General features: G+C 39.5%; 2 protein-coding genes and 1 long non-coding RNA gene across 6 annotated transcripts in view; 1 reads left to right on the forward strand and 2 right to left on the reverse strand.

Annotated features, from left to right (window-relative positions):
- The window catches only part of EBNA1BP2 (EBNA1 binding protein 2), a 498,012-nt gene that overhangs the window by 228,961 nt on the left and 248,439 nt on the right, over positions 1–20,612 (reverse strand). The gene's annotated exons all lie outside the window — the stretch shown is intronic.
- The window catches only part of LOC134162926 (uncharacterized), a 50,770-nt gene that overhangs the window by 28,984 nt on the left and 1,174 nt on the right, over positions 1–20,612 (forward strand). The window lies entirely within an intron of this gene.
- ST6GALNAC3 (ST6 N-acetylgalactosaminide alpha-2,6-sialyltransferase 3) overlaps positions 1–20,612 on the reverse strand; it is a 253,727-nt gene that overhangs the window by 16,629 nt on the left and 216,486 nt on the right. The window lies entirely within an intron of this gene.

The raw sequence follows: 20,612 nt of genomic DNA on the forward strand, positions 1-20,612 counted from the left end.
TAGTTTTAAAGTTTTGCTTCATTCAACAAGCCGACTTCTGGCTGACACACAATCTAACCTAAAGGCTATGGATCAGCAGGTAAATGCAGAAATTCTATTAGTTTTCAGACCTGCGGTTTACGCCTTTCATTTCAAATGAAATCAAAATCCTACACGTGAATAGGTAAAGCACAAAGTAAAGATCCTTTCTTAAAACCATCCATTACCTGTTACATGAGTATGAAGAAGAAAGCAGTTTCTGCATCTTGTAGATACTGAATATCTTGTGCTCAATGACTCTGGCAAGGGTGGTAAATAGCAGACATAAAAGAGATCCATTTTGAAGAAAAATTAAAACCATGACGAACATTGTATTGGGCAATGTGAAATCCTTCAAAGGTACAAAGGCAGGCATATTCAGGTATGCTTGGCACTAACAAAACCTCTCCAAGCTTGTATAAATTGGACTTCCTTAGCTAAATCCAAATTTAAAAGTCATAGACAAACTTGTCTATGCTTTAGATGTTTGAATATATATCATTTTCCGAAACAGAAAAGAAAAAAAAGCAGAAAGAAAATAATCCGCAGAGAGATTTCATTTCTTCGTTCCTTCTATAAGTGTACATCCTTCCAACATGCAACCAGATTTCCTAACCCGTTTTACCTATAAATACAAGAGATTTATGAATGATTGATATCTGATTTCATTTTATCATTTTCTCTAAAAAAGCTATTTTCACTGGGAGTTCTCAGAGCACTTGCATCCACATTTTGACACAGCCTGAATCCCCATATTAATAGCAGTGATTATAACTCACTTTTGGTGTGGTCAGGCAGAACTTTACTGAAGTCATTGGAATCACTTCTGCTAGATTTGAAATTCTCTGTGAGAATGGTATATTATCTGCTATAGAGGATGAAGTACCTTCTGGAGATAAGGCTTCCTAATACGGGACCCCCCCCTAAATCTACAGAAAAGACACATCTAGATTCTAGCTTTGTGGCTTAGACGTTTCTCTATTATATACATAATTTCTGTGTGTATACACAATTTTCCTTTTCCAAGCGGTGGATGATGATTGTCTTAGAGCATGAAAATCCACTGTGATTACACTAATGGTGGTTTCTTTTTTGTTGTTGTTGCATGTCTCATTCTGTGCATTCAATTAAGGAAACTGTTCTATGGTTTTGCTATTTATTCAGGAAAAAATACAGCTAAAAAGCGTGACTTTTTTGTCTTTGAAAATCAGCCTTAATATTTGTCTTTAAACAGTAAAGACTCAGCTTGCTGGGCTCTCTCTTTCTCAATATACAAGCCTACTCACACCTTTTATTTGTATTTAATCTGTATTTTCCTCTAGCAATAGGTTTGATAACCTCTTGTTTCATTTTTCACTGATGATCACAAGTGAGTTGGTATTCTTTATCATAGCTCTTAACTATTACAATATTCATTCCTCACATATGAATTTCCCATGCATTTTCTCCAAGAGAGGTAGAACTGTAGCTGTTACACAAAACTGAGAAGAAACAGAAGTCTGAACAGTGTGAGATTTCAACTTACATGTTCAGTCATATCAAGAAACATTATGTCAGTTGGCAGTTGGCAGAGTAAAAGCAAATGGAAACTTCAAGATGTAATGTTCAGGTCCAGCTTTTAGTTAAGTCAAAGAAGCCAATTAAATCACAGTTTACAAAGGAATATAAAAACAGTAATGATCATTCTGGCTTACCTCACAGAGGGTGATAACAGAAATGCTGGTTTATCTTGCCCTTCTGACAGCTGTGTGCATGATTTTTTGTAAGAACTTTTGACAAAGAAACAGTGCTCTGTACTGTCCAGTCAAAGGCTGATCTCAATGGTGCTTAGAAAATTAACATTCTGTTTGGATATATTAACATCAGAGCTGAGGAAAGCTAACATAAAATATAGCATCTTAGCTGGCACCATTGCTTATGTAGTACCTTTCATCTCAAAAGGTTCTTGGTAGACTATATACGCTGACAAATGCAGCCACTTGTGGGGGAATGTGGAGGTGTTTAACAGCATGGCAATGGTAAAGGATAATTTAGGATGAGGATGAAGAACCATATATCAGGTGAACTCCCCAACAGCATGGGAGATGAATTCTTCAACTCTGGCAAGAGAGGAATACTGATATGGAGCAGTCTCCTAATGCATTCTTGAATTACCTTGGAAATCACTCATCTAAGTATTGACCAGATATGACTATGTTTAACTTAGAATCATAGAATAAAACAAAAACTTGTTTGATCTGATGAGATCAGGTTGTGTGGCTGCAAGTTTGTGATAAAAAGCCAGTGGCAGAAAGAAACTGCAGATCTCTGAAAAGCAAAGCAACAAACCCCACAACCCTGAACCATTCATATGGAAATTATTCAGTATAAACAGGTAATTTCTTCTTCAACTGCTCATATAATAGTTTATATCCATCTATCATTATGGAAACTACATGGATACACAGATTATTACCATGTGAAACAATGCAGTCATCTTACATCTTCTCATAGGTTTACTAGAATTGCTTGGGGCTTTGCTATTTTAGAGTAATGCCATTATCCTTTACGTTTATGCTGTGTAGCGTTGTCCACCATTGTACAGTATTCATTATTGCACACTTTGTCATGCACTACTTCTGCAGATGTATATAATGTACACAGATGAAGCTAACCAATTTATTGATACCATAGATGTACATTGCACTTAGATCTATCACTGCTATTCCTTATATTTACAAGACAAAGCAAATGAGTTATCTCTCATATACTAGAGGATCTCTCTTTGTAAATGTTGAATGATTTTAGTGGCGACATTATGACTTTGTTATCCTTCAATTTGTTCCTAAAAGGATGTAAGATATAAAAAAATATTGGTAGGGGGAAGGAATATAAATTAAATTATTTTATGAAGATCATTGCTAAAATGACTCTGACAATAAATTTTCACAATTGTTCAGGAACAAAAGCTTCTGTAAGTACCTGAAAACAGTAGCACAGGTGGAGGAAGAACAGAGAACATCTTCAAATGAGGTCATTCAGGTTTGTCATTTATTTGTACAAACAGAACCAGAAAGCTGCTCTTCAAATAAGGCGTCACTTCTACGGGCCTTGAGTGATGCTTTGCTCTTGTTTTACCTTTGTATTTTTATCTGGTTTCTTTAACTGCATGCAAAGGATCATCAACCATTTGAAATAATGGTTGTTTTCACACACTGTGGAATGAGTTGCCCGTTTCTAACTCAAAAACTGCAATGCAGACTAGAAACCCTCCTTAACATTTAAACAGAGTTTATATAGGATGTGAGAAGCAGCTGGAGTGGAAGTGTTTTGTACAGAGCAGTGTTTGAAAAGATGTTAGATGTTATCTCCCCCATTCTTCAAATACCACAGTAAATGAACACACAAGAAACCTTATTTCTCCCAGGAAGGACTTTTTAACTTACTTTCATAGACATTTCTGGAGTTTCCCTTTAAGAAGAGAGTCTGGAATGAAGGCATAGCACATACAAAATTATCTCCTCTTGATAACTTATTTCAATACTGCATAAATTGTATGAAATGCAATTCTGTATTGAGTGAATGTGTGAAAATTAACCATAGAAAAAATGCATTTTATAATGCAATCCAGCACAGAAATATACATTGCCAGCATGTTCATTTCTAACAGTTTAATATTGCAAGTAAACAAGACCTCACAGCATTAGAAAAGGTACAAAAGAACAAATACTACCAACAAGCAGAAAAAGCTAAGACTCAGGTAGACAAAGCTAGCTCTATACAGTTCAGCTAAATCTATGCTGAGCTTATGTACCACTCTTGCTCATGCTCAGCAGCCTTTTATACACTGCCTGAGTAGAGCTGTGAGGTAAGTGGTGTTACAGCTCCAGCTGTTTATCATCATCAAACAACTGAAGGTTATTGATCCCACAGTTCTGGCAGCACCTGATGCAGGTCTCTAACCTGCTCCAAACACAATAACCAGACTAGACCAACTCATGTACATTGGAAGCATAACAGCAGACAGCTGACTTTGCCCTGTCCAGTTAGGAAGCAGCTGTGTCTCAAAGCAGTCCAGCCAGGAATACACACCTTGACCCTCCAGGAATGTGCATTCATCAGCCTTGATAGAGCAGCTTCCTAGAATCTTCTATTAACAGGAAATTGGGAAAGAAAAGCGTGAGGAGAGAAAAATATCTGATATTTTGATTATGGACAAGTAAATGGCTTCAAAAAGATTTTGTGCCTATAAAGACAGTTACTGGAACCACATATTTTTCAAGCCTGGATTGAAGCATGCCTAGTATACACATACAAAGATCACTGTTGTAATGGTAATTGCTTTGCCACTCCAGGAGTCCACTCCAGGAGACTGAGTAGTAGACACAGCTGTGATTAAATATAATTCAATTCACCTCTTTGTATCTTTTGCCTGTCACTACATTGATATTTACCTGAACAGTGGTTATAAAGCCCCAGAATTCAAATATTATACAATGCAACAGAGTACTGCCAACTTCAGACAAGCCCACTAGTAAAGCACTCCTTCCTAAGCAAATGTTGAGAGCTTTTCCATACTTCGTATTAGGTTCTTAACTTTGTTCAAAAATAATCATGAAAAGAGGCAGAAAAGATATTTGACAGAGTGGTTAGGTGAAAGCTTACATTACTATGGATTCTCATTTAGCAGCAGCAGGTAGATGAGTTGAATGCACTTTCTAGAAAATGCTCTATCCTTTTCTTTTCTCCTATTTGTAAAAAAAAAAAAAAAAAAGTTTCAATCTGATTTTTTTTTTTCCAAAATATCCTAGAAGTGAAGTTTTAAAATTACTTGTGTTCTATGTGATTGCTTTTGGGTTTTGGTCTGTAAATTAAGTAGGCATTCTGACTTATTAACAGAAGCACAGATAAGCTATGAGGGATATCTAAATGTCTGCTCTTGCTCCCGTTGAAACTGCCATCAGTACTCTCATTGTCTTCAGAGTCATAGTATCAAGCCCAGAAGAAGCAGCATATTGACAGAAGATAAATCTAATTCTCGAGAAGTTGCATTAAAAACTCACAGTAGTCTACACGACAACAGGAAGACAATGTGCTTGGCAAACACAAGTTGCAGAAAGCAACAGCTAATTCAGCATATCCCATAAGGGGTATAGAATTCGTCCAAGGAGTTCTTGAATGTGTCCCTTAAAGCTAGGCAATGTGACAGTACCAATGCAATTGTGATGGAAAATCAATCAGAGACCCATTTAAAAAGTAAAAATCCCTAGCTGTTTCTGCTCCTGAATCTCAAACAGACCTGATAAACCTGAGGATTCCCTGTTACAAAAAACATATTCAACAAATTATCATAAATAAGTGGGTTATATGCTTAGTTTTTGTACACAAAGAGAAACCTTAATGCGAGCTTCAATGCATGGAGAACTTTCCAAAATGCAGTTTCAAACAAGATTAAACCCCAGTAAATCCTCTTTCACTGTGGCTCACTGTGCTGACTGTTCTTTCACTGAACACAGGCTTGAAATACAGGGAAGCTGGTTTTTCAGACTTCCATCCTTCGTTGGCTCAAATTCTCACAGAGGTTTGTTTTCTCAGCCAACCCTTCACATTCCTCCCACAAACAAGTGCAACTCTACTACAAAACAGACATCAAAATGACTGCTATTCCACAGACTCCAGGCTCCTATAAGCAGGAAATAGACAAGAGCCAGATACTGTTCAACCACATCTCACAGAGTAGTGCAGAATTCCCATCAATAAGCTGACCTGGTGTTCCTAGTGGTTTTGTATTTCTTGTTCTCCATCTTTTCCAAAATATTCTTTTCAATAAAGTTTGACTGAATCTTCAAAAATTTAAATGGCAAGCAATCAACTTTGAAGCCAAAGGAAAATAACCATTTTTCATTACGTAATTTATATTTCACTCAGAAACAGTATCTGAATTTTAACCTATATGTCATCCACAAATGAGCTTGAGCCTCACCTGAAATAAACAAAATCTTGCTGAAAAAAAAAAAAAAAGTACCAATAGCCTTTTCCCTAAGTTCTAACAAAAGACCGGAATTACTTGGAAGGGAAACAGTGCAAGTATTGCACATACTGCAAACATTTTTTTGGTATGAAGCAGGAATTATTTTATAACTTTTATGGGAGGAACTGTGAAACCCATTTTCTTTTCCTTCAAAGAAAATTAAAAATCTTTTGAAAGTCTGTAATTGTTATACTCCAAAGTATGTATTAGGCACAAAGATGAATTTTCCTAAGAAAACAGTAACTAAAAATCCAGTCAAAAGTATCTAATCATGAAACTGCACTTCTGGTTCCTTCTGGAATAAACATTAGGATCACAGTGATTAAAAGGATGAAACCCAGCAATTAATTAATTATTTGTAAGGTCAGAGGAATAAAATCCTCAAAAAGCAGATACATTCCCATGGGTTTTGCTGAGCCACTTTACGCCTTCTAAGGGCTATGCCAAGAAAAGGTCAGTTACAGAATCATAGAATCATAGAATGGTTAGGGTTGGAAAGGACCTTAAGATCATCTAGTTCCAACCCGCCTGCCGTGGGCAGGGACACCTCACGCTAAATCATATCACCCAAGGCTTTGTCCAACCTGGTCTTGAACACTGCTGGGGATGGAGCATTCACAACCTCCCTGGGCAACCCATTCCAGTGCCTCACCACCCTAACAGGAAAGAACTTCTTCCTTATATCCAATCTAAACTTCCCCTGTTTAAGTTTTAACCCGTTACCCCTTGTCCTGTCACTACAGTCTCTAATGAAGAGTCCCTCCCCAGCATCCCTATAGGCCCCCTTCAGATACTGGAAGGCTGCTATGAGGTCTCCACGCAGCCTTCTCTTCTCCAGGCTGAACAGCCCCAACTTTCTCATCCTGTCTTCATACAGGAGGTGCTCCAGTCCCCTGATCATCCCTGGGGCCCTCCTCTGGACTTGTTCCAACAGTTCCATGTCCTTTTTATGTTGAGGACACCAGAACTGCACACAATACTCCAAGTGAGGTCACATGAGAACAGAGTAAAGGGGCAGGATCACCTCCTTCGACCTGCTGGTCACGCTCCTTTTGATGCAGCCCACGATACGGTTGGCTTTTTGGGCTGCAAGCGCACACTGCCAGCTCATGTTCATTTTCTCATCGACCAGCACCCACTTCTCTGCAGGGCTGCTCTGAATCTCTTCTCTGCCCAACCTGTAGCTGTGCCTGGGATTGCTCTGACCCAGGTGTAAGACCTTGCACTTGGCATGGTTAAACTTCATGAGGTTGGCATCAGCCCACCTCACAAGTGTGTCAAGGTCCCTCTGGATGGCATTCCTTCCCTCCAGCATTATCAACCGAACCACACAGCTTGGTGTCATTGGCAAACTTGCTGAGGGCGCACTCAATCTCACTGTCCATGTTAGCGACAAAGATGTTGAACAAGACCGGTCCCAACACCGATCCCTGAGGGACCCCACTCGTTGCTGGTCTCCAGCCGAACATTGAGCCATTGACCACAACTCTTTGTGTGCAGCCATCCAGCCAGTTCTTTATCCACCCAGTGGTCCATCCATCAAATTGATGTCTCTCCAATTTAGGGACAAGGATGTTGTGTGGAACAGTGTCGAATGCTTTGCACAAGTCCAGGTAGATGACATCAACTGCTCTACCCCTGTCAATCAGTTCCATAGCCCCACCATAGAAGGCCACCAAATTGGTCAGGCAGGATTTCCCCTTAGTGAAGCCATGCTGGCTGTCACCAAGCACCTTGTTGTTTTTCATGTGCCTTAGCATGCCTTCCAGGAGAACCTGCTCCAAGATTTTGCCAGGCACAGAGGTGAGACTGACTGGTCTGTAATTCCCTGGGTCATCCATTTTCCCCTTCTTGAAAATGGGGGTTATATTTCCCTTTTTCCAGTCGTTGGGAACTTCACCCAACTGCCATGACTTTTCAAATATGATGGCCAGCGGCTTCACAACTTCATTTGCCAGCTCCTTCAGGACCCATGGATGGATTTCATCAGGTCCCATGGACTTGTGCACGTTCAGATTTTTAAGATGGTCTCAAACCAGTTCCTCTCCTACAGTGGGCCCAAGGTCTTCATTCTCACAGTCCCTGTGTCTGCCTTCCAAGACGTGGGTGGTGCAGTCAGAGCCTTTGCCAGTGAAGACTGAGGCAAAGAAGTCATTGAGAACCTCAGCCTTCTCCAAATCCTGTGTAGCCAGTTCTCCCGAGAGCTTCCTGAGGGGTCCTACGTTGTCCCTAGTCTGTCTTTTATTTGCTATACCTGTAGAATCCCTTCCTGTTATCATTAATACCCCTAGCCAAGTTTAATTCTAACTGGGCCTTAGCTTTCCTAACCTGGTCCCTAGCTTCCTGGACAACATCCCTGTACTCTTCCCAGGCCACCTGGCCTTGCTTCCACCTTTTATAAGCCTCTTTTTTTCCCTTGTAGTTTCCTCAGCAGCTCCTTATCCATCCAAGGAGGTCTCCTGGCCCTCCTGCTGCACTTCCTTCTCGTCAGGATGCAATACTCCTGAGCTTGTAGCAGGTGATCCTTGAATATCAACCAACAGTCTTGGGTCCCCCTGCCCTCTAGGGCTGTAGCCCATGGAAGCTTACTAAGCAGGTTCCTGAAGAGGCCAAAGTCTGCTCTTCTGAAGTCCAGGGCAGTGAGCTTGCTGCACGCTCTTCTCACTGTCCTGAAGATCTCAAATTTGAGCATCTCGTGATCGCTGCATCCAAGGCTGCCCTGGAGAGTCACATTTCCAACGAGCCCTTCCCTGTTGGTGAGCACGAGGTCAAGCATGGCACCTCTCCTTGTCAGCTCCTCTATTACTTGCAGAAGGAAGTTATCTTCTACACAATCGAGGAACCTCCTGGATTGCTTGTGCCTGGCTGTACTGTCCTTCCAACAGATGTCAGGGTGGTTGAAGTCACCCATGAGAACAAGGGCCTGCGAGCATGAGGCTGTTCCTATCTGTCAATGGAGTGCTTCATCCACAGGTTGTCCTTCATCAGGCCGTCTGTAACAGACCCCCCACAGTAATGTCTCCCATAGCTATATTCCCTTAAACCCTTACCCACAAACTCTCTGTTAACTGCTCACCTGTCTCCAGAGAGAGTTCCATACTCTCCAGCCTATCCCTAACATAAAGGGCAACTCCCCCTCCCCGCCTGCCAGGCCTGACTTTTCTAAAGAGCCTGTAACCTTCCATTCCAACACTCCAGTCATAGGAGCCATCCCACCATGTTTCTGTGATGCCTATGATATCATACCCCCATAGACGTGCACACATCTCTAATTCCTCTTGTTTGTTCCCCATATACAGGCATTTGTATAGAGGCATCTGAGCCAAGCTCCAGCTGAAGCCGGCTCATTGGCTGGAGCGACTGGGATAGCTCTGCATTGCTCCGCGCATTTATTGTAGGTGCTGGCAACTGACTGGGAATGTTGGGATGGAATGATGCCCCCTCCCCCAACACATTTAGTTTAAAGCCTCCTTGACCAGTCTGGCAAGCCTCCTACCAAAACTGCGCAGACCAGTTCCACCAGCCCCCAGTAGACCTGGCCTACAAACTTGGGTCCCGTGTTCAAGACACCCAAACCCCTGACTGTGACACCACCCTTTAGTTGAACTAATCCGTGCTTATACCTTAGCATCTCCATTGAAACATGTCTCTCCACTGTGGAATTATTACTTGCTGCCTATGACACTAAGTCTCAGAAACAGGCTAGACTTGATCCTGAATGGAGGTGTGGCTGATGCATCTTTCATAAGCCAAAGAAGTTTATACACTGGGTGTCTCAGGAGACTAATAGCCCAACTTCCTTTGGAGTATTTTCCTCTTCTGTCTGGCTTTCAGAGCACTTCTTTTCCTGATACAGTAACTATAGAGCAGAAAAGAGACCATCAATAAAAATTCAACATCAGAAAATTAACTTTGTGAGACAAAACTAAAAGGAAAGTCAAATGTGTTTGCTTATGTTCATTTACTCCAAAACCAGGGCTTAAATATTCACTACTAGCTGTGAATTCATCTTCTCGAACTGAAACCACAGCCTTCCTGATTGGGTCTCAAAGGCTTTTGCCACACTAAGCCATCTCTTCATAGACTGAGAATCCTAAAATCTCACAGTGAATGCCCAGTAGCAAACAAACAAATGAAACAACACATCACAGAATAAAAGCAGCTGTAAAAACCCCTTCATGTTAAAAATTTGTTGTCAGCTGACAACTCCATTCTTTCTTGCTGTAACTTGTAATACCCAGAAAATAACCAGTTCACATTTATCACTATTTACCAACACCAATCTCTCAGGTCTCAGATCTTGGACCAGCTACAATTACCACCCACTCCATATTCATGGAATCCATCTCCTTCTCATACCATCTGTTCTTTGTCCTGGACTAATTATGATATATAAGGCTACCTGCTCTGAATGCTGCTCCTAGTTATCTTACTATCGGGTCCATCAGAACTACAACTTTGAGGCTGCGCATGTTGTCTCTGAACACCCGGTGGTTACTGGAGCAGAAAGGCAAGTTTTAGGATTAGTACTGCTTCTTTTGCTGTTATCACTCCTTGTTCAGTGTTGGAGGAGAGATTCTCTCTGATCTCTTACAACTACTATGCTTTAAAGCTATATTTGGTGCAAACAAATCTAGTTGATACTGGCCTCTGTTGGATAACACAGGGTCATGTTTTGAAATTGGACCTTGAAAGGACTCTTAAGATTTCCCTCTGAAAATTAGGCTTTGATTGGTCTATTGGGGAGTAAGCCTGGTTATCAGTGCTAACACATGCATTTAGACTCTTAAAGAAACCTGACAGGTGCCAGACACAGAAATTATCATTTTCCTCTGTGAGTCTGGCTCCATTACACACATGTTCAGATCCCATTTTTGTTAGCCAAAGTCCTGTTTAAAAGATCATTTTACAGGTTTTAAGAAGCCTGCAATGATTTATTCAGAATTTTCCCCTTTTATTTCTGTCAGATATTAATAGAACAGCAAAGAAAAATGTTCCTCTGGTTTAAAGAACACATTTTTCTCTATATCTGCTTCTGCTTACGTGAGAGAGGGGAAAGGCTCTGATAATCTACAGTACAAGCAGGAGAGGTGACAAGGGAAAACTTATCTTTTAAAATGCTTTCCTGTTTTACTTCAAGTGAAACAGGCAGTTAATATGCTAGAGGCTGTTTTCTGTGCAGCCTGAAACACTAAAAAGAAGCAGCATGCTAAATAACATGTATAGAGCCTGCATCATAAAGCAGCAGCTTAGTTACTGTTGGAAAATCTGTGACAACCTGAGCTGGATGGACAGGAATAAAGGTTTAATCAGCTTTTTAGTAAAAAGTTAAATACCAGTGAGAATTTTTCTTACTATCTGTCCAATATTAAGAACACTAAATAATTTGAAAAATGATAGTGATGGTAATATATGCAGCAAACCACACAAGACTTTACCCTTGCAAACAAAGTTCAGGAGCATTTTTGTTCACAGGAAAAGCATCTCAGTTTGAATTTGTATGATAAGCAAATATTCCCACTTCTCTGCTGGTTTGGAAGAGAGGTTAATAGAGGTGAAACATTCAACCACCATGTCTAACATACACATTTTTTTGTGCAAGAAATCGCTATTCCTGCTTCATGATTTTATCAGCCTGGATGTAAGATCTGCAAAATGGAGAAAGGTTTACAAAATGTAAAAATGACTTTTAGAACAAAATAGAATTATATATTTATGTTTCTGGTCCGAAAGTAAGCTAGGGCAGTCATTTCATTGAATAAACAAAGATGAAGTCACCACCTATCTCTCTGCTGGGGTCAAAATTGGGATTTGCAGATCTCATCCACTGAGACTTGGATCTTCAGACTTATCCAGGCTGGTAAGATTCAATCCAAAAAGTAGTAACATTTAAGTGGATTCTATTTCTGTTCTGCTTGAATTAACTGTCTGAAAGATTCATTACTTACATTGTTCAAGGCTCTGAACAAATCTGAATTAACTTCAGTGGTTCATTTTCTTAGGACACAGTTAATTTGTACACAAGTGCAATCTGAGTTTTACCAGTGATTTAGGCTGGCCTGATATGCACAGGACAAAAAAAAAAAAAAATCCTGAGGTAATTGAATATGTTAGAACCTGATTCCCTTAATTCACATTAAACCCAAATGTATAGACTATTGTAGCTTGAAAATTTTTTGATGTTAATAGCACAAGTGATAAAATATGGGTCTAATCAAAATTACTCAGCATTGCGCATTAAACCTTTCAGTACCCAGTTACTCATTGCTGTTTCTGATGAGAAATATGATATTCAAGGGTGTAACCTAACCTGCAGCAATAAATAACACATATATTAAAAAGAACAGGTTGATGGCAGGGCTACTAAAAGCTGTTCTTTTACTTCATGATCTTAGCTTTGAACCCATCTGTAGCAGTAGTACAATAGTTATACATTACCATTTTATTTAAAAGTAATGAGGTCCACAGACTCATGAAAATCATAAAGTGGATGTGCTTGTCAGAAAGCAATATTAATAAGTTTGGGCTTGGCATGGGGATGATCTTCCTTTAAGAAAAGGACTAGTGTGTTTTGTTTTGAACTTGTCATTTTGATTTTTCTGGGAGTCTCTTCTTGATTTTTGTTGAACAGCCTTACAAGGGACAGAGAGAGACCTTTTGGGGATGTTCTGTCACATGAAAAGTCTTTATCTTACTGTCCGCCCAGTTTTCTAAATAAGCAACCTGTCATGCTCATATTAATTCACTCAGGCCACAGCTGAAATTCATTTTGAAGCTCCTATTTCAGCATTTTTCTTCTTGAATCTATTGAGCTTGTTGTGTACAAACACCAAACACAAAGCCGTCTCTCACAGAAAGGGAAAACAACTAAAAGAAAAGGAAGAAACACACTCCCCCCCCCCCCCCCCCATATGCTTTGGGTTGTTTCTCTCCTCCCCCTGCCCTTTCAGTTCAAACAAGTGTCTGTTTTGTGCTGCAGAGACTGGTACAACACCTTAGCCATTTCAAAAGAGAGACTGCTTTATGAACTCATGGAAAATGGCTGTTTCATACAGCAACTTGCAGATATGATCCTCTGACAAGCAGCACTCATTAAAAGAGCATCAGCTGGCTCAAGCTGAAGTCTTGGTTGTTAAGGAAGTAAGTCAGACCCTTGGGGATTTTACCACCATTTGTTCAACAAACAGTCTCTTTCTGTCTAGCTGTTTAAAAAAAAAAAATCCATTTTAAAAGTAAATCTTTTGTAATGGGCTCAAGAAAATGTATGGGATGGGAGGATTGAGAAGTTATCTATTATACAGGCATTCTGTTCACATCCAGGATGATTCTGCCTTGATAAACGAACAGTGACACTATTGGCAAACCTGGGATTTGAAGTAATGGTTCATTAATGCAACTGCACACTAAGTAATGTACTTGGGTGTCAGCATTCTGCTGGGTTTTCTTCCTCATTGTAATGCTCTTTTACCTCCTGGATATGCTTAAAAATATCCTGGCACTCCTGTCAATATATTAGTTTGAAAAATGTCACCATGGGCCTGGAACTGTTGTGTGTATATGTAAGTGTTCTGTGACACATGCATTGGTGATGTGAGTTCAGTCTCCTGTAGAGATCCAAATTATGATACAATTGCATTGAGCTTATAGAGTTCTCTCATGCTGGGATGGAGATGGTGTGAGGAACTAAATTCACAAAACAGAGCAACGTGCTCATACTACATGGTTTGAATAGCTCTTCCAGCAGCACGCAGTGCACATCTTGCTTTTCTTTAGAGGAATGAAGAGATTAGATACGGCTGAGCTGGGGGTGCGAGGTATTCAGTTCTTCCCCTTCACTAACACAAAACTCCTTCTGACCAGAGCTTCCACTATTCCTTCCTTCCCTCTTCTTCTCTTTTTTTTTTCAAATCATTTTCAACAATTCTCACATCTACCTGTCAGCCACCAAATGTCTAATATAACTGTTTGTATAGTCCATGGCTCTGTTCCAACAGGGTGAGTGCTCAAAGGCCCTGGCAAGAATATTTTAAGGTGTCATTTAGGATTTAGGATCTGCTTTGAAAAGACAACTGGAATCAGGTTTTAAGTGCACAGAGAGTAGGGGAGGATCTACTGTTAAGGGGAATGACAACCAAAAGGGACAGACTTAGTAACTCTTTCAATCTGTCACCTATAGATGACAGAAATATGATTAAGCCGTCTTTCTGTGATCAGAGGGGAAAAACACATTTTCAGCACAATTATGCAGGATCACGTTTAACTATTATCATATTTGTCAGAAAGAATTGCTAGTCATTGGATGGCTTATATAAATTTATTGTGTGAAAAAATCAGAAAAGGTATGTGTAATTGTTTCAAACACAATTCATTAGATTTTAATTTGTAGACTGATGTGACTGTTGCAGAATAAAGTGATCCCATGCTTCCTGCCCCAGGAAATTCTTGGAAATTAGATATTTCAACTCAGTGGGAGTCACATTGCAATGTATTTTAAATTACAAGAACTGAGTTTTTTGCTTGCTGTTGTCCATCTGTGTTACATTCTTTGATTTACTCCCATACACAGAATGTATAGATTGCTTCTTATCTACATAGCTTAGTGCATCTCACACAGAAAACTCAGGAAGGAAATCTCAAAGGCAATTATGTTGGAATTAAACAGCTGCAAGGAATCGTCAAATGCATTCTGGCCAGACCCAGCGGGAGTGTTTGAAATAGTTTGAGCGCCTGTGCAAACTCCCCTCACGTGGAGTTTTTGAAGGAAGATACAAGTTTCTGGTCAGGATTTTAAATTTTACAGAATTGCTCAGTTTTCCCCAGTCCTATGAGGACATTACTGTCAGCAGAGTTCTCCTTTGCTAGTGGCTACAGACTGTAATCCATTTCCCCTGCCCCCACAGGTAGGGAATGTGAACACATATCCGCTGCAGTTAATGGGATCACCTTAAATCCTTCAGCAGCAACTATCCTACTCCATTAACCTGCTGGGTACTGGTTGTAACAGAGGCCAGAGTGTGGTTCAATTCCTAACCTATCTCAATTGCCACAATATTTCTTAGGGCACCATTTACCAATGCATCTTTGCACAAAAATGAGACCGAATGCTCTGACCCAGTGAAGATTACCTACTGTTCAAACTGTAAAGCACATCAAGGAGCATGCCAAACTAATTCCACCAGTGGTGTAGGATCATGTCATATATTTGACAGTAAGCACAGGCTTTCTTATCTTGCCCAGGGGAACCTCCACTCATCATTTTGGTTTTTGATGTGCAACACCTAGAGAACAAAAATACTTAGCAAGTTGCAAACATTAAGGGTGCACTTGAAAACTTCTTGTTCGAATCCCAGCTATCTGATATTGAATGTGCCTGTTGGCACATTCCAAGCCAGAGCAATCTTAAAAACTAAACCGAATGTACTATTATTGATCTGATTTTGTCTGCTGTGCAAAACTCTGTCAGCTGTTCCCCCTGAAGTACCTATGCAGTTTACATGGCTGAAGGCCACTGAACTAGAGAACAAGCTGATTGATTTCCTATTTGAGTCCAACAGCACTTTAGCAGCATTAAATATTATTTAATGCACTGATTACGATTTAATAAAATTACCAAAAAAACACCTCAACCAGAAACAGCAAGCACCACCTCTCGCCTAACCAGAGTAGCATTGTTCTATCTCTGAAGCAAGCACACTGCCTGGTTGCATTGGAGGGTCACATCTTGATTAAGCAGAGTGTCAAGAGTATTGATAGCATCTTTTCAGTATTCTTGGGAGCGGCCATCAATAAAACCCTAACAGACTAGAAAGATTTCTACTCTCTTTTTATTAATCATGAAAATATATTTACAGTTGGAGCAGAAGAGCATTGTACAGAAGCATCAGTCCTCTCTGCTCACATCCACATTGCAATCCCCTTCCATTTCATAGGAATTGAAGTCTAAAATGGAAGTCAGTTCACATGAATCTTCCTGTTGCAAGCAATTATTGTTACCAGAAATCTTCAAGGAAAATGAAAACAAAGCTCACAGGAAAATCAAAATGACAAGTTCAAAACAAAAGCCCATTAAAGCTTAAAGAAAGAAAATAGATCTATTTCCTTTACCAACTCCAACTTAATAAAGCAGATTCTGACAAGCATAGTCGTATTATATATACAGCTGCCTGCTTCCACATTGCTGATTGTTTTATATGAAACGGTGTCAAGAAACTACCCTTTCAATAGTAGGAAACATCTCAAGTGTATTTACTTTAAAAATCAAATGCAAGTGAACAGGACACGAGTTTAATTTTTTTTTTTTTTTTTTTTTGTGGTAAGATTCCTCTCTCATTTCTGGGCTGCAGCTGTCGGTTTGTTGCAGACTGTTTGACTTGTCCAGAGGACGCAGAATGTGGACAGAATCTCAGATTTTCAGGGCAGGGCAGAGAGGAGAAGTTGTCTGCTGCAGCTCAGCAGTATGTGCTGCGGGTCAGATAGGCAAATAAAAATCTTTCCCCTCACTATAGGGAGAAAATGTTTCTGGAAATAATTCACTGCAACCGCTCTCTGCCTGTTCTCTGAGTTACTTGTTTTACCAACCACAAGAGGTGCAAATCATCTCCTGGGATACGTCAAACCCCTCATGTCCCACTAGGGTATGTAGATTCCTCATTGGAGGCATTCAGCATCTCATGTGATTTGGCCCTTAAAGCACAGAGGTGAAAGAATAATAATAATAAAAAAGAATGAAATGAAATCACTTGCATGATTCAGATGCATGAAATAAGGAATCCTCCTGAATGCATACTGCAGAGGGTGAGCAGCTAGTGAGGTGGAGCTCCTGAGCAGAAAGGGAAAAAAAGTTCTATTTCCTATGTCAATCCCATGGCAAATATTTGCAAGGGCTAAGCAAGCATACTTAATTGGCTACTCTTTTTGTAAGCAGAAGCCACAGAAGATGTTTATCTTCAAATCTGATTTCATACCTTTGCTGTCACTGAGGAAATTAAACATTCAGCAAGTCACTCTCTCTGTCAAATATGGAGACAGTTGGCAAATGAGGCCATAAAGCTAGAGATTAATTACTGGCTGTATGAATTGTTGCTGTTTTCCTCTGTCAATTACGTCATGGTTAATCATGAAGTGAGCTCCTGAGAGTTTTATATCGTTCCTCCCTGCATTTTTCAGAAATAAAAAGCAAACAAATGTAACCAGCGGTCATTCTAAGATCTCTCTATCTGCAGCCAGGAAAAGTTCTGGGAGTTGCAGCACATCTCTCCATGAAGATTAATTTAAACATTTTAATCTCAGAAGGCAATTTAAAACTAACAGATCAGGACATATCATGATTTATTTTATGAGTTTGAATAATATTTATGCACACATTTACTTCTGGTAAAAGATTTTCTGGTTACTATTTGTAGGGGTTTCATTCTTTTTGGGGCTCAGTACTGTTTACTTTGGGCTACATAAGACTTGTCATAAATGGTCCAGAGCAAAGAGTGAAGAGAAAGGGAAGAATGGAAGGAAAGTATGTAGTGTAAGTCAGTCATCTTAGTCATAATTACTGAGCTCAGCATTTCTCCCTGTGAAGTTACTCTGGACTGGTTTCCCCGGGGTTTCCACAAGAAGGGCCAACTCTACCAGATTAATGCTAAATTTTATTAAAAAGTTGAAATATGATTTACTATTAAAAAGGCAGCTTACCGGTATTCCTCTAGCACTTTAGAAAAGACAAACGTCCCAGTTTACTGCACATAGGTTTGGTGTTTTTTTTAATGTGTTGTTAGAGTTGAATTTATTAAATAACACTAGATATCAACATTAGACAATATGAATTTCCTACAGGAGATTAGATGAAAAGAATGTCATCAAGGTGCGTGGGTAGGTGAGGGGATGAACTCTTCACACATACTAATGTAGGACACTAGAAGCACAGCTGAAAATTTCACCTTAGATCACAAGGGCTGTCTAATCCAGTTCCCATGTGAGTTAAAGAGTCTCCATCCGTCAACTTTGACACAGGACTAAGTCTACCATAAGGAGAGAGAGAATGAAACTATTCACACCCAGTAGTTTTACCCATCATTTCTTTCCTCCCTACAGTGTTATGATCACACTGTAATTAGCACAATGTCTAGCAATACTCCTGAAAGGACTCTGCAAGATCAAGGATTATTCTCAAAATTACCGTACAAATCCATAAATACCTTTACAGAAGTATTCTTCTTCCTTTCATCTGACAATAAGGACAGAAAGCTAAGAAACCTGCTCTGGATCGAATGACAGCTCTTGCTGTCAGAGCGGAAGACCTCAATAATTTTGATTTCAAATACAGGAAGGCCCAATGTACTACGCTTCCCTTTAAAAATTGTTAAGACTGTGCATTAACTAGGAAAAAAAAACACAACAAACCCATGAACAACTGCATCTAATTACCTGATCAAAAATATCTTTAAATGGGGTATTTGGTTACAGTTTGCGCTTGGCACTGCTCGGTGATATAACTTGGATATAAGACAAGAGTTTTCACACAGTTCTGTGTCAGAACAAGCCATTTGTATAATTTGAATTGACTAAGAACAGATTTTTAGTCTTATACTGGAAAGACTGGCAATGCGTGAGATAAATAAGATATGCTGCTCAAATAATAAAAACTAGCAACTATTGAGGGCTTATAATTTGAGTTTGCTAGACATAAAACTGATTGAGAGCATCACTGTCTTTCTTTTCTGCATCATAGAAGCTGACTGGTGTAAGATGTCTGTTGTTTCTTGTCTACTGATCCAGGGATATTGTATTTCCAAACAGTTAGGGAATAGAGGCCAGCAAATACACTTGCCTTCATCTGGAAGTGAATGTACTGGAATATGTTATACACATACGGCTGTTGCAGAGGTTGCGCCAGCTCTGTGGGTGCGAGGAAGAAGACATGAGAAAGGACTATCTTTATGCAAACATACAGAAGAAACAGGCTCACAAAGTAACAAAATATTTGCTAAGTTTAGATACAAAAAACATGTTTTGCTCCCTATGTTTCAGTCCGTGTCCTTATCATCTGGCTAGTAAACTCCACTGCCCTGCGTGGGACTAGGCAAGATTACGGTTCTTGCACTTGTTTTCCCCTAAGGGAATCATGATCTGACATGAACCCCCTTTTCATACTTACTATCTTCAGTGATTACAATTAGATCTAAACACTCCCTTCAGCTGTTTTAGAAATTCAAACCTTAGCATAGGTACTCAAATCTTACACATAATCTTTTGCTAAAGACTGTAATTCCTGACTACATTGAGACTGGTAACCTCGATTTATAGGTGCATACGTTTTAAAGAACATAATTAATTTGATTCTTTATTAGACTTACCAATAACTAAAGAAATAATGGGTAGTTATGCATTTGGAGTAAAGAGGCAGTAGTCTGGGCTGTGAAGTATATAGTGACACCCAGTCACTCCTGTGAACTGCATATCCCCAGTATAGCACGGCAGGAAGTGGGGACTACCGCTACTCACCCTACAAGTCATTATGAGAAAATGACTTTTTCCAATCAAGTTATTATGGTTACATGGTTTTACCTTCTCTGTTTACTGGCAGTATGAATTACTATAATACTGACATAAATATAATATATCCTTTTTTGTCTTATTTTAACAATTGGGCGGCTTTCAGGTTTGGCCATAGGGCTGTTAAAATTAACTGCAATATGACAACAGTTGTCATGGAATATCATGAAAAGATCAAAAGCAAAACATGGTAGTATCAGGTAACAAGGATGAATTATTGTGGTAAATTTGTATTCATATACAACCTTAGAGTGATACCTGACTGGTTACATCCCTGACAGGCTTATGCATAACAAATCTTCAGTCCATGGTGATGCACACTGGTTATTCCTAATTCATTTCAAATTCTGAACTAGACCCATGCAATTATTTGAAAACTGTGTATGCGCTAAGCTGATTGTTTCAGCACCTACTTCTTATACAGAAAAAGGGGTGAAAAAAAGAAACAACAAAGAAGTGACAATTCTATGGGATGGCAAGCTTACTCAGCCATCACAGGGATACCTGAAAGGCCAGGCACTTCACTTTCCTTAGTACAGATTAATTAGCCAGATGTGACTCCTAGATCTCTATTTTTAAATAATGACTTGCATAAATCTCTGAAGACAAGAATTTAGCACTGCTACATTACACACCACCATGGCTGCAAGATATTACTACCAGTGGAAATTCAAGTTTGCAGAAAACTAGTGTAACATTTTTCCATGAACAGTAAGAAAATTAACCCTGACCCCTACATAAATTGACTTGGGCTCACCTCACTCTCTGATATAACACTACAACAAATCACATCCTCATATGTCTTATGCAGCCATGGAATTGGCAATATTAAAAAAAACTGGCAAGGTGCCTGCGCTTCAGCTAGAATTTATACTTGTGAAAAGGGAAAAGCTTGGAAAATGTTGCAGTTAGCAATGGTAAGTGCATTTGTCCCAAGGCTCATGAAACCCCCGTTACACACATTCAGACATGGATACTCAGACCTTCAGTAAGGCAAGCAGAACTATTCTGCCTTTTTTCAGATTGTTTTTGTAAACTT

Source organism: Pezoporus occidentalis, unplaced genomic scaffold (genome assembly GCF_034315485.1).
Source record: "Pezoporus occidentalis ecotype Australia unplaced genomic scaffold, CSIRO_AGI_Poc_V1 ctg194, whole genome shotgun sequence".
NCBI lineage: Eukaryota > Metazoa > Chordata > Aves > Psittaciformes > Psittacidae > Pezoporus > Pezoporus occidentalis.